This window comes from Mesocricetus auratus, unplaced genomic scaffold (genome assembly GCF_017639785.1).
Source record: "Mesocricetus auratus isolate SY011 unplaced genomic scaffold, BCM_Maur_2.0 Super-Scaffold_6730, whole genome shotgun sequence".
Classification (NCBI taxonomy): domain Eukaryota; kingdom Metazoa; phylum Chordata; class Mammalia; order Rodentia; family Cricetidae; genus Mesocricetus; species Mesocricetus auratus.
The window spans coordinates 34761022-34774309 of NW_024429184.1; the positions used below are offsets into that span (position 1 = coordinate 34761022).

Here is a 13288-nt window from a genome sequence, read left to right on the forward strand (position 1 = left end):
TAAAAATAGTTTATTTCTGTACTATAGAGAATGTAACTTTTTTCCAGTGTTACCTTAGAATTTTCACATTTTCTGTATTGCTTTCATGAATGGAAAAGAAGCCTTCTCCAAGCAAGTAACAGTACAGAGATTATCTACTAAGTGTCTGGATAATGGTATAATTCATGAAGTGTAGGGATTGTCCTCTAAGCTCTCTGGATTCCAGCGTTAAGTTTGTTGTTCATGCATCCTCCCAGGTAAAAACTGTTATATACATTCTCGCTCAGCAACAAAGATCTGATCCTAGTGCCTTTCCGGGACATTTACTACAACTTACATAGAGAGGGTGATCAAATATCACTGAGAAAGAAAGGGTCTACCCAAAGGTTTGGCATGAGACATAGCTGAAAGCAAGCCCCCCCCCAAAATAACAATAATTCTCAAAACTTCTATTACCAGTTTTTCATCACAGGCTTATCAGGCCCCTAACTAGCCTTGTTCACACCTAAAGAATGGAAACTTTCAACAAATAAACACTGGTGAACTTTCAAAAGTCTATAAACCCTAGAGGCTACTGTTTCCTCCTGTGTCTCTGCTATCCTGAGCACTCTCTCCCAGACTTTACAGGAACTCTAATGTCACTGCAGCTGAAAATAGTCAGACCTTCTGGTTGTGGAACTCATACCTTCCCACAGTGTAACCTGGGAGATAGAAGAATCTGGCATTCTTCAAAACACTCTGGTGCTTTTCCAGACATCCCAATTCTTCCAAGCACCACTTATAGTGATGAAGGAAAATAATATCCTGAGATTGAAAATGATACAACAGTTTACTAGCTGTTGTCAGAGGGACTCTTCAGCGACGCCTAAATCAACACAAGTCAGAGAAATAGTATAATTTGTGAAATAAAGCTCATTTGTTATTCTCAAATGCCACATATGGCAAAGATACCTCAGAAATGGAACTGGTAAGTTTTCTGAAACATGGGTTTATTTTTCCCTTCCAAAATAAAAGAATGGCTTCCTCTTTACATTTTCATCTACTGTTCATTGAGTGTCCAGATACATCTCTCATCTGCCCTGTCCATAGGTACTCAGTAGATGCAACAATGAATTGAAACTGACTCCTAGAATATTTTTCCTTTGATATGAAGTACAGCTTGTGCTTCATAGAAAATAAAAGAACAGAAAACTGAATTTACTGCACAAGAGAAGCATTTTCCCCTTGACAAATGTGGTCCAAGAGGCAGCTGTTGGTGAGTACATTTGCCATTATTCATACATGTTCATGGTTTCCTTATCCTTACCCTCCATTTCATCCTCATGGACTAGTCAGGGTGTTTCTGGCTATGAGAAATACATGGGGCTTGATCTTTTGATCCTTTCTAAGAATCAAATTATCCTCAACTGTCTCCAATTTCCAATTTCGTTAAGACTCATCCAGCCATAGTGGGCTACTCTGTGCAGATGAACATCAAGCTTGGAAAAGCTGACCTGGACTGGTGTGTCACTGTCAGATACCCCTGAAACGCTCTAATGGCTCTTCTTATTTTAAATATCAGATTTTCAGAGTAAGCTATTTAAGATCCACCTCCCTAGTTATGCCATAAGCAGCTTTGTTGCTGACAGCTTTCCAGAGGGTGGCTCTGTGCAGTGCTCTTTTAGGAGAAGGCCCTGCAGCTGGAGCAGTTTGGGCCACAGCCCCCAAGTGCAGTGATTAAATTAAAAGGACACCTGTGAGATTCTCTTCTCCTTTGTTTCTTACAAAATGTTCTAATAGATTAATATCTGTGTCTGAGAGAGAAGACAATCCTTTGCTGTTGGTTTCCTCCTCTATTGGAAACCAAATTTCAGTTCATACAGTGTCCTTCATCCAATTAAAACTTATAGCACAAGAATCTCCTCATCATTAACCAATAGCTATTACTTCCCCCAAATTCAGCTCAATTTACAGATTCACCTGTGTATTTCCACACTCGTCTTCACTATCATTTAAATTAGTACGACAGTGCATAAATGGTTTTTCTCGGAAGCTCTTTATTATTTACCACTGTTTCTTTCCAGCTGCTTCCAGCAGCCCTTCAAAGTGCAGACTTGAACTCCACCAATTACCACCGCTGACACAGACCAGTGCTCCCGAGGACATTTGATGAGCTTGGTTTCTCCTTTCTATTACCTTTTGGTTAGAGTTTCACAGGGCTTAAATCAAGAAGTCTCTCTAAGGGGGGTTGGAGCTGTTTCTTTCTTATGAGCACAGAGGAAAGGGCAGGGAAATGGCACTCTAATCAAATTCAGACTTTCATGCAATTGGCGATCCCTGCATTTGGTCTGGACTGTTTGCTCAACTGCAGCGTGAGGCTATGGATAACAGTGGCCAACAAAGCAGAAAAACCTATGTCCTGTAACATTGCTTCTACCTGCTCTCCAGAGTACCCTGTGAATTATGTAATTAGTAGATGTGCCATCGTACAGGAAGAAAAAGGAAAAGGACAAGTTTATTTCTGCATATAAGTAACTTAAGTATAACTTAATCCCACAGCCCAATGGACCATTGAAAATCCTTCTATAGTCAAGGGTGGAAGAGTCAAGAATTAAAGCTAATTGAAAAACAGAAAATGGCAACAATTTGTGTGACTTAATAAATATTCTTCCCTAAATAGTCCTCTCTGTCCATGTATTTTCACCTGTGGCTGTCCGAATCTTTTTGCTAATATCACAGTGCTGTGCAAAGAAATATATTTGATTTTAAAGTCATAGAAAATATCTTTGGTAAAGGAGGGGATTGACAATGTAATGGGAATGAGGAATCTACACTGTTGTCATTATATCAGTGGGACTGTTTAGTGAGCGGGGACCTTAACTTTTATCCCACCAGCACTGCCTACAGTCACATGATGTTTTTTCCATTGCCATATCCATTTACAGACAAGAAACAGAAGTTGGATGAGGATAAAGAGCTTGCTGGGATCGCAACTCTGTAAACTGACAAAGCCGGGTATTGACTCCAAAGCCACAAATGAATCACAGACCCCTATTTTCTTGGTTGCATCTAAGCACAAGGGAATTTTCAGAGATGAATGCTGTACCAAAAAGTATTTCTCCTTCCAGCAGAATATTTGCAATCCTACCAGAAAAAATATTGACCTGGAAAAATGTAAAGGTGATAAAGATGAACACCCTTCATAAGGGTTTTATTTTTAAACTACCGAAGAACAAGTTCCACTCTACCCTCTGAATATCACACTGATCAGGCTGCCATCCTACAATCCCTTCTTATGGCACCCTATTTTCTGTCTACATCCATCTCTTTCTCAAAAACTGATATAATATAAAATAACATAAAAACTTTAAACTGTTTTTAAAAGGGTTCAGCAGGACCAGCATGATGACTCAGTGGGTGAAAGCCCTCGCTGCAAAAACTAATGCTGAGTTGGATCACCAGGAGTCACATGGTAATGGGAGAGAAACACTTCCTACATATAATCATATAATCCTCTGGTCTCCATGTGTAAACTGTGGTACATAGGCACACACACACACACACACACACACACAGAGAGAGAGAGAGAGAGAGAGAGAGAGAGAGAGAGAGAGAGAGAGAGAGAGAGCATGAGTTATAATTGATCTGTATAATGAAATCCCAGAGTCAGATATTAGGGGCAAAAGCCTAAAGATCACAGAAACAGAGCAGATAGCCACTAGAGTTCTCATTTCTACAAAATATCCAGGCCAAAAAGAGACCGAGGTCCAGTCTCCTCCTGCTTAATATTCCTCTCTCTATAAAGCCATATTACTTCCTGTCTTTCTTTCTGTAGACCTCCAGACCTCGATAGTTAACTACTAGCTAGCTCTTGACCTCTGATCTTCAGGCAAGCTTTATTTGTTAGAGTACAAACAAGATTACACATTCCTCCTTTTTTATCTAAAACACAAAGGTTATAGCTAACATAAGAAAAAATTATACACAATAAGTAAAATAACTATATGCAATATAAACAGACAATAAATACATCAACAATGTCTAGTCTATTAGCATTTCACAAATTCAGAGAAAATACTCCATATCTGTCCTACATTGGTGGGTCTAAAATGCTGTACCTAATTCACTTTCTAATCTAACTTGCATTACCTATATCTTTTAATGTCTCTTAACTTTATATACTTTACACCTCTTTAGTGAATTTCCTTTCTGAATCTTGTAACAAGGAATGCTGTAACTATACTTATATAGTCATCAACTCCATCAGAAGCCCCAAAAGGAAATATTAAATGAGTAAGTAGGAAGTTCAAGCAAGCAACTTCCAAAAAATGTGTGAAATGACAGAAACAGCTGACTACCTGGACAGTAATCCAAGATTCCTCTGCAACACTGGGGCATCCATCTTCAGCCTATAGGCCTAGAGTATCTGACAGGCTTGTCTGTGAGCAGGATATTCTGAAGAGTTGTCCTATCTTGTCTTGGCAAAGTTTGGCAGTCACTTTCATTTGTGCCCTGCTTGTTCAGTTTAGACAGCATACTATCATTAGTCGAGGCAAGAACACTTTCTTGCCCAGTGGCCTACTTTTGCTATAAACAAAGTAAACTCCATGTGGAGTTTTTTTTGATGCCCATCATCTTCTGTGAAGTAGATTGGTGCTGCCAGAAAGAGACACCTCTCATTGTCATAAAAAAGAAACTATGTCACTAAAACATGTTAAATGTCATATTCTGTAGATCTCTGAAGTATTTTAAGTCAATCTATCTAAAATATATCTGTTTGATGCTGAAAACATACATAATATGGCTACAAGCTAAATTGTAATAGGTGACTAATTGCTAACCTGTATTTCCTTATTATCCCAAATAATTGGTAATAACAAATTTCAAGAGCTAAACATTTGCATTGCATTGTTAAATGAGTTGCATAGATACAATACCTTGAATGAGATTAGAAATGCATACACAGTATTTTCTAACAAAAATAATATTAAATTTGTATCATTATAGATAAACTTTCTACAATATGAAGTATGTGCATACTTCCAGTTTCTCATTTGTATCTGATTTTTTAAAAAAATTGTATCATTATACAAAAATCCATATCAATGTAAAATACTTAAAGCCAGTAGTTGAGTTTCTGGTTTTAAAGCAGATTCAATAATCTACCCTTTTATCCTATTTCTATATCTCCCTTTATCTTTTCAGAGTAGATTTAGTAATCTACCCATCTATCCTATCATATCTATATCTCCCTTTTTTCTTTTCAGAACAAGAAATTTGAATCTAATCTCCTTTCTTCAACTTTTTTCCTCACCACTATCAATTACCACTTGTAACCAACAACCCTAAATGATAACAAATATCCATAATTCAGTGAACAAACAAAACCACCCCCCCACCTCTTGGGCAGGTGTGAGTCATGTTCCTAATTTATGTCCTGTTGTCTTAGGGCAATGGTATCTTTAACAGATCCTGAAAAGAAAATTTGGGGGTTAATTGTCACATCCTAGGAAAGGTACCTGTATCATTTGTTATCCACTCTCTGTATAATGGGAAAATGCTTGGCTTGTCTCAAGTCCTGGCAAGAGCAGTCTGTGAGAAAGGATCATCTCAGCTAGCCACTTCAAAATTGTCCTAAGAAGTTTGTAGTCCAAAGCTGATCTTCAGGTTATGTTTTTCAGCTTAGTGGCATTATCACAGTCATGGCGGAATCATCGCTGTGAGACCCCATCATCCTTTTGGAGAATTCAAAGGTTACAGTTAGTCATGGTCATGTTCCCTGCAGAAAACTTAAGCATTTTAATGTCACATGCAGCAGATCTTAATAGGGCTAACTGAACAGTATTTGTTATCTACATCCAGAGTACAAAAAATTAATTCCTAGTTACTGATAAGAGACTCAAACCTTTAATTATATGCCAAAAGCGAGATGAAGCTACAATTAGTTAGTACTCTATATAACCATTAATATCATGACAAAAAGTTTAACATATATATAATATTAGTCTTACAAATTGAATATAATATTGATACCTTAACAAAGCTTCAAAGAGTCATAAGAAAACCAAAGGTTTATGAGATCAGTGGTAATACAATAATTTTTCTTCGGTCCCATATCAGGTGGCTCTTCTGGCATGAGACAGAGATTTTGGATTTTGCTTTAACAAGCATGCCTTGGTTTACAGAGGGAGAGATTCACACTCCAACTCCAAATCCAGCTTTCATCTTTAATTGTACTGAGACTACAAAAAAAACAATTTGCATTATATATCTATAGAGAAAAGCAGAAACAAATATTTGGGAAGATTTATGAAAGCTTATCCTGTTGGAAATGTGATGTACTAATAGGCCAGTTTACTCTCTTTCTTGGGACACATTTTCTGAATATTTGTCTTTTTCTCCACATGTCTCATTGTCCAGTTATCTTCAGATTCCTTAGCTGGATGCCTTCATTCTGCTGAAAAGACAAAGACAAAACCTTTCCCTAACCCTAATTTTAGGGAGGTTCCCTTTTGACAAGTTATATCTGATCAAATGAAATCACGTTTTAGTTTTATAAGTTGGTTTAGATTGAACAGCCATACTGTTTGATGAAGTATCATCTCTTCTAATTAAGAGACCTCTCTTCTTCAAATAGAATTTATATCAATTTTGCTGGTATCTTTAGCATTTCTTATCCCATGGAAATAAAAGCAAAATCCCTTCCCCAATGAAACACGTATCTTGGTTTCCATTCTGAGTTCAGCACATCTTTAGAGTATATAAGCTGATTTAAATTCTGTGGTTTTTCTATTATACAGTGTCTCTCATGAGCACTTAGAAAATTCAAAGTTAATGAAGCATTATGAAATTGATTTTTGGTGGTCTTTATTACCACTTCCTCTTTATTCAGAATATTCTTTAGAGTTCAATTTTATCTTTCTGTAACTTCTTACCCTGCAGGAAAGTGTGTTATATCTGTAATATTCTTTATATTGTAATAAGCAAAAAATTGTGTCATTTTACTAGAGACATATGCTGAAGCATTGTCAGTTTTAAATTGCAAATGTATACCCATGACAATTGTAACTTCTAGCAAATGCGTGATTACAGAATCAGACTTTTTATAAATTAAAGCAGTTGTCCATTGAAATCCTGAATATTTATCAATGATGTGGCGTACATATTTTAATTTTCCAAATTCTGCAAAATGGAACACATCCATCTGCCAAATTTCATTCCTTTGGGTACTCTTTGGGTTATTTCCTGCCAATACTGGAGTTTGGTTGTATAAAGAACAAGAAAAGGAAAAGTCTTTTTTAACTTTTGTTATTGACATGATATTTTTATGAAATTCTGAGACCTCCAGCACATTTCCTATCAATATTTGATCAATGTCATCATTACCTTGTGATAGAGGGCCTGGAAGACCCATATAGGATCTGATATATGTTTTATATATATGGAATGATTCTATTCCTGATAATTTCTTGTAACTCAAAAAAATTAATAAAGTCAATTCTGTATTATCTGGTATAAATTCAGTACTTACAATATGCAAAACAACTCTTTCTGCATATTGAAAACACTATATTAAGAGGTTCCATAAATCTCATTAATATCATGAGAATAGCATATAATTCTGATTTTTGGACAAAACCATAAGGGCTTTGAGCTGCTTTACTTGAATTTTCTGATTTGTAACCTGACTTTCCTGATTTATTTGCATCAGTATAGAATGTAGACAACTTGATCTGGCCTTCCCCCCTAATCAGATTGGTGAATAACCCAACTATTATCATAGAACCTTCATCTAGTAATTGATGGAACCAGATGTAGAGATTCACAACCCAACACTAAGCTGAGCTCTGGGAATCCAGTCAAAGAGAGGGGTTTAGGGAATACATGAGTAAGGGGGGGTCAAGATCATAATGGAGAAATCTATAGATACAGATGAACAAATCTCATGGAAACAGAAACTCATGAACACTGGAGAGACAACTATGGAGCCTCCATGGAACAAAAATAGGACCTCCACATGTGGGAGACAGTTGTGAAGCTTGGGCTATCTGAGGAGCCCCTGGCAGTAGGACCAGGATCTATCCCTAGTGCATGAGCTAGATTGTTGGAGCCCATTCCCTATGAGGGGAATGCATACCCAGCCTTAATGGAGGAGGGAGGGGCTTTGTCTTGCCTCAAATTAATGTGACAGACTTTGTTGACTCTTCATGGGAGGAGTCTAAAATGGCTGAGAGGTACTTAAGAAAGTGCTCAAAATCCCTAGCCATCAGGGAACTGCAAATGAAAACAACTTTGAGATATCATCTTACTCCTGTCAGAATGGCTAAAATTAAAAGCACCAATGACTATTTATGCTGGAGAGGTTGTGGTGAAAGAGGAACACTCTTCCATTGCTTGTGGTATTGCCATCTCCTCTTTGTACTTTTTCAGGAGCAATTTGCAATCCACAACAGGGCAAAAATTTCTTTACTCCCTCAAACATTGTTTCTGAACTATCTACATTTTAATTGGCTAGAAAGATGTCATCCATGTAATGGTAAATTATAGATTGAGGAAATTTCTTACATATCATCTCCAATGGCTATCATACAAAATATTGGCACAGGGTGAGGCTATTTAACATTTCCCATAGAAGAGTCATCTATTGATATCTCATAAAAAGCTAAAAATTATTATAAGTAGGCATCATGAAGGCTAAGTTTTCTCTGTCTTTTTCTTTTTTTGGGTCAGGAAGGGTTTGTTTTTTTTTTTTTTAAACTTCAAAATCAAGGTTTTATTTGATAATCCAAGCACGACAGGGACCCCGTCTAGCAAGCTGGCACAGCAGCCTCTAGAGGGAGTGAAGTTCCCTGTCTACCACTAGGTTTTTTGTTTGTTTTGTTTTTGTATTTTATTTTTAAATTTACGTTTAAATTAGAAACAAGGTTGCTTGACATGTCAATCCCAGGTCCCTCTCCCTTTCCCTCCCCTCCTCCCTCACCCTCCCACCAAACCCCCTCAATACTTCCTCCTTCCCCCAGGGAGGGTGAGACCCTCCATGGGGGTGCCCATAGTCTGTCATTTCATCCAGAGTAGGACCTAGACCATCCCCTGAGAGTCCAGGTGAGAGTGCATCTCTCATTGTTTGATGAGCACCCAAAGTCTATTTGTATGCCAGGGTTAAATACTGATCTAGTACACAAGGTCCCATAGATTGCCTAGGCCTCCTCACTGACACCCACATTCAGTGGGTTTGATCAGTCCCATGCTGGATCCCCAGCCATCAGTCTGGGATTCAAGTGTTCCCCCTTGTTCAGGTCAGCTGTTTCTGGGGTTAAAAAAGCACAGACTTAATCCCTTTGTTCATTAGTCCTCTCTCTCTGTCACTGGGTTCTTTGAGTTCATCTCATTGTTTACTTGTAGGAGTTAGCCTCTGCTTCCATTAGTCATTGGATGAAGGTTCTGTTTCCCAGACTCTCTGACTGTGGGGTTGTAGGTTGGCACTCCCCATATCTATGTCTAAAATCCATATATGAGAGTACATACCATGCTTGTCTCTTTGTGACTGGGTTATCTCACTCAGGATGGTTTCTTTTAGTGTCATCCATTTGCCTGCAAATTTCAGGATTCCATTGCTTTTTTCTGCTGAATAGTACTCCATTGTGTAAATGTTCCACATTTCCTTTATCCACTCTTCAGTTGAGGGGCATCTAGGTTGCTTCCAACTTCTGACTCTTACAAATAATGCTGCTATAAACATAGTGGAAGAGATGTCCTTGTATGAATGTGCACCCTTTGGATATATGACTAACAGTGAAATTGCTGGGTCTTGTGGTAGGCTGATTCCCAATTTTCTGAGGAATCTTCATAATAATTTCCAAAGTAGCTGTAAGAATTGGCACTCCCACAAGCAGCATAGGACTGTTCCCCTTTCTCCACATCCTCTCCAGCATAAACTGCCATTAGTGCTTTTGATTTTAGCCATTCTGACAGGGGTAAGATGATATCTCAGAGTTGTTTTGATTTGCAGTTCCCTGATGACTAGGGATTTTGAGCACTTTCTTAAGTAACTCTCAGCCATTTTAGACTCCTCTATTGAGAATTCTCTATTTACTTCTGCATCCTACTTTTTTAATTTTTTATTTTAATCTTAAATAGCTTGTTTTCCATGTCAATCCTAGTTCCCTCTCCCTCCCCTCCTCCCGTACCCCCCACCATCCCCCCCCATCCTCCCACCCTATTGTCAATTCCTTCCTCATGGGGGATATCTAGAGTCTATCATTTCACTCAGGGTAGGGTCCAGGCACTTCCCTAAGAGTCCAGGCAGAGAGAGCAACCCTCTTTGTGTTATGGACACACGATGTCTGTTAGTATTCGAGGGATAAACACGGATCCACTGCTCAGGACCCCATAGGTAGCCCAAACCTCCTCACTGACACTCACATTCAGGGGTCCGGATCAGTCCCATGCTGGCCTCCCAGATGTCGGTCTGGGGTCCAAGAGCTCTCCCCTGTTTGGATCAGCTGTCTCTGCTTGTTTTCCCAGCCCATTCTTTGCCAATTTGCTTACCGCTCCTCTCTCTCTGTCTCTGGGTTCTTTGGGTTCTCTTAAGTATTTAACTGTGGGTGTTTGCCTCTGCTTCCATCAGTCACTGGATGAAGGCTCCAGGATGGTGATAGACATCAAGTTCACTATCAGGAATGGGCATTCGAGGTGGTCTCTCCACTATTGCTTAGCTTGCCAATTGGTGTTATCCCTTTAGATCACTTGAGGTCGCTCTGGTGCCTGATCTGTATTCGATCCTATGATTCCCTCTTCCCCCTATCCTACCCTCCCAGTCAACCTTCCTGTTCCTCCACAACCTACTCTCTCTTCCACTTCTCCCCCTCTCTATTTCCCAGGTCCCCCTCCCCCCCACCCCTCGCTGTGTTCCCCATCTGTTCAGAGGATCTTGCCTCATTTCTCTTCTCTTGGGTACCATGCATATCTTTTAGGTTCTTTCCTGTTTCCCAGACTCTCTGTCAGTGGAAGTACAGACTGACACTCTCCTGATCCATGTCTAAAATCCATATATGAGTGAGTACATACCATGTTTGTCTTTTTGTGACTAGGTTACCTCACTCAGGATGGTTTCTTCCAGTGCTATCCATTTCCCTGCGAATTTCAAGATTCCATTGTTTTTTCTGCTGAGTTATACTCCATTGTGTAAATGTACCACATTTTCTCTATCCACTCTTCGGTTGAGGGGCATCTAGGTTGCTTCCAGGTTCTGGCTATTACAAATAATGCTGCTATGAACATAGTGGAATTGATGCCCTTGTTGTATGAATTTGACTCCTTTGGAAATATGCCTAGGAGTGGAATTGCTGGGTATTGTGGTAGATTGATTCCCATTTTCCTGAGGAATCTCCATACTGCTTTCCAAAGTGGCTGTACGAGTTGACACTCCCACCAGCAGTAGAGGAGTGTTCCCCTCTCTCCATATCCTCTCCAGCATAAATTGTCATCAGTGTTTTTGATTTTAGCCATTCTGACAGGAATGAGATGGCATCTCAGAGTTGTTTTGATTTGTATTTCCCTGATGGCTAAGGAAGTTGAGCGCTTTCCCATTTTAGACTCCTCCAATGAGAATTCTCTATTTAGTTCTGTATCCTACTTTTTAATTGGATTATTTGGTGTTTTAGAGACTTGCTTCTTGAGTTCTTTGTAAATTTTGGAGATCAGCCCTCTGTCAGATGTGGGGTTAGTGATTATCTTTTCCCATTCTGTGGGCTGCCTTTTTGTCTTGCTGACTGTGTCCTTTGCCTTACAGAAGCTTCTCAGTTTCAGGAGGCTCCATTTATTAATTATTGATCTCAGTGTCTGTGCTACTGGTGTTATATTCAGGAAGCTGTCTCCTGTACCAATTCATTCAAGAGTACCTCCCACTTTCTCTTCTAAGAGGTTCAGTGAGGCTGGATTGATGTTGAGGTCTTTGACCCATTTGGACTTAAGTTTTGTGCATAGTGATAGATATGGATCTATCTGTTGTCTTTTACATGCCAGCATTCAGTTATTCCAGCATCATTTGTTGATAGGGATTGCATTGAATCTGTAGATTGCTTTTGGTAAGATTGCCATGATACTATCCAATAGCATGGGGAATGCTTCCATTTTTCTTGTATCTTCTTTATTTTTTTTCTTTAAAGACTCAAAGTTATTATACAGGTCTTTTACCTGTTTGGTTAGAGTTACCCTAAGATGTTTTATGTTGTTTATGACTATTGTAAAGGGTGATATTACTCTGATTTCTCTCTCATCCCCCTTTTTTGTATATATAGTAGGTAGGGCTACTGATTTTTTTTGTTAATTTTGTATCCTGCCACTTTGCTAAAGATATTTATCAGATATAGGAGTTCCCTGCTAGAATTCTTTGGGTCACTTATATAGACTATCTGAGAATAGTGAAAGTTTGACTTCTTCCTTTCCAATTGTTATCCCCTTGATCTCCTTTTGTTGTCTTATGGTTCTAGCAAGCACATCAAGTACAATATTGAAGAGAGTGGACATCCTTGTTTTGCTCCTGATTTGGGGGGAATCACCTTGAGTTTCTCTCCATTTAGTTTGATGTTGACTGTCAATTTGCTGTATATTGCTGTTATTGTGTTTAGGTATGTTCCTGTTATCCCTGATCTCTCCAAGACCTTTATCATGAAGGGTTGTTGAACTTTGTCAAATGCTTTATCAGCATCGAGTGAGATGATGATTTGGTTTTTCCTTTGCAGAATGTTTATATGGTGGATTACATTGCTGGATTTTGTATGTTGAACCGTGTCTGCATCCCTGGGATGAAGCCTACTTGGTCATGGTATATGATTTTTCTGAGGTGTTCTTGGATTCGATTTGTAAGTATTTTATTGAGTATTTTTGCATTGATGTCATGAGGGAGATTGGTCTTTAATTCCCTATCTTGGTTGTATCTTTGTGTGGTTTGGTTACTAAGGTGATTGTAACCTCATAAAAAGAGTTTGACAGTGATCCTTCTGCTTCTATTGTGTGGAATAATTTGAAGAGTATTTGTATTAGCTCTTCCTTGAATTTTTGGTAGAATTCTGCACTGAAGCCATCTAGTCATGTCTTTGAAGCTGAGGTGTGTTTCTTGTATGCAGCCGAAGAGTGGTGGTGTTAGCCTGTGTCCTTTTATAGGTGAGTTAATACCATTGATATTCAGGGATATTAATGACCATCGATTGTTGATTTTTGTTTGCTTTGAATCCGTTTTTGGTGGTGGTTTTGTGAGTGAGTTTTTACCCTATTTCTGACTTCAGGTAAAGTAAGATTATCTGTTGCCCTTGTTATTTTGAGTGTAGTT

General features: G+C 38.7%; 1 long non-coding RNA gene across 1 annotated transcript in view; it reads right to left on the bottom strand.

Annotated features, from left to right (window-relative positions):
* LOC121138950 overlaps positions 1-6198 on the bottom strand; it is a 90964-nt gene extending 84766 nt beyond the window's left edge. The window contains exons 1-2 of the long non-coding RNA XR_005875813.1: positions 5992-6198; positions 5478-5693 (exon numbers count right to left, since the gene is read on the bottom strand). This is a non-coding gene — a long non-coding RNA (uncharacterized LOC121138950). The remainder of the gene's footprint in view (positions 1-5477; positions 5694-5991) is intronic.
* Positions 6199-13288: the final 7090 nt, after the last annotated feature.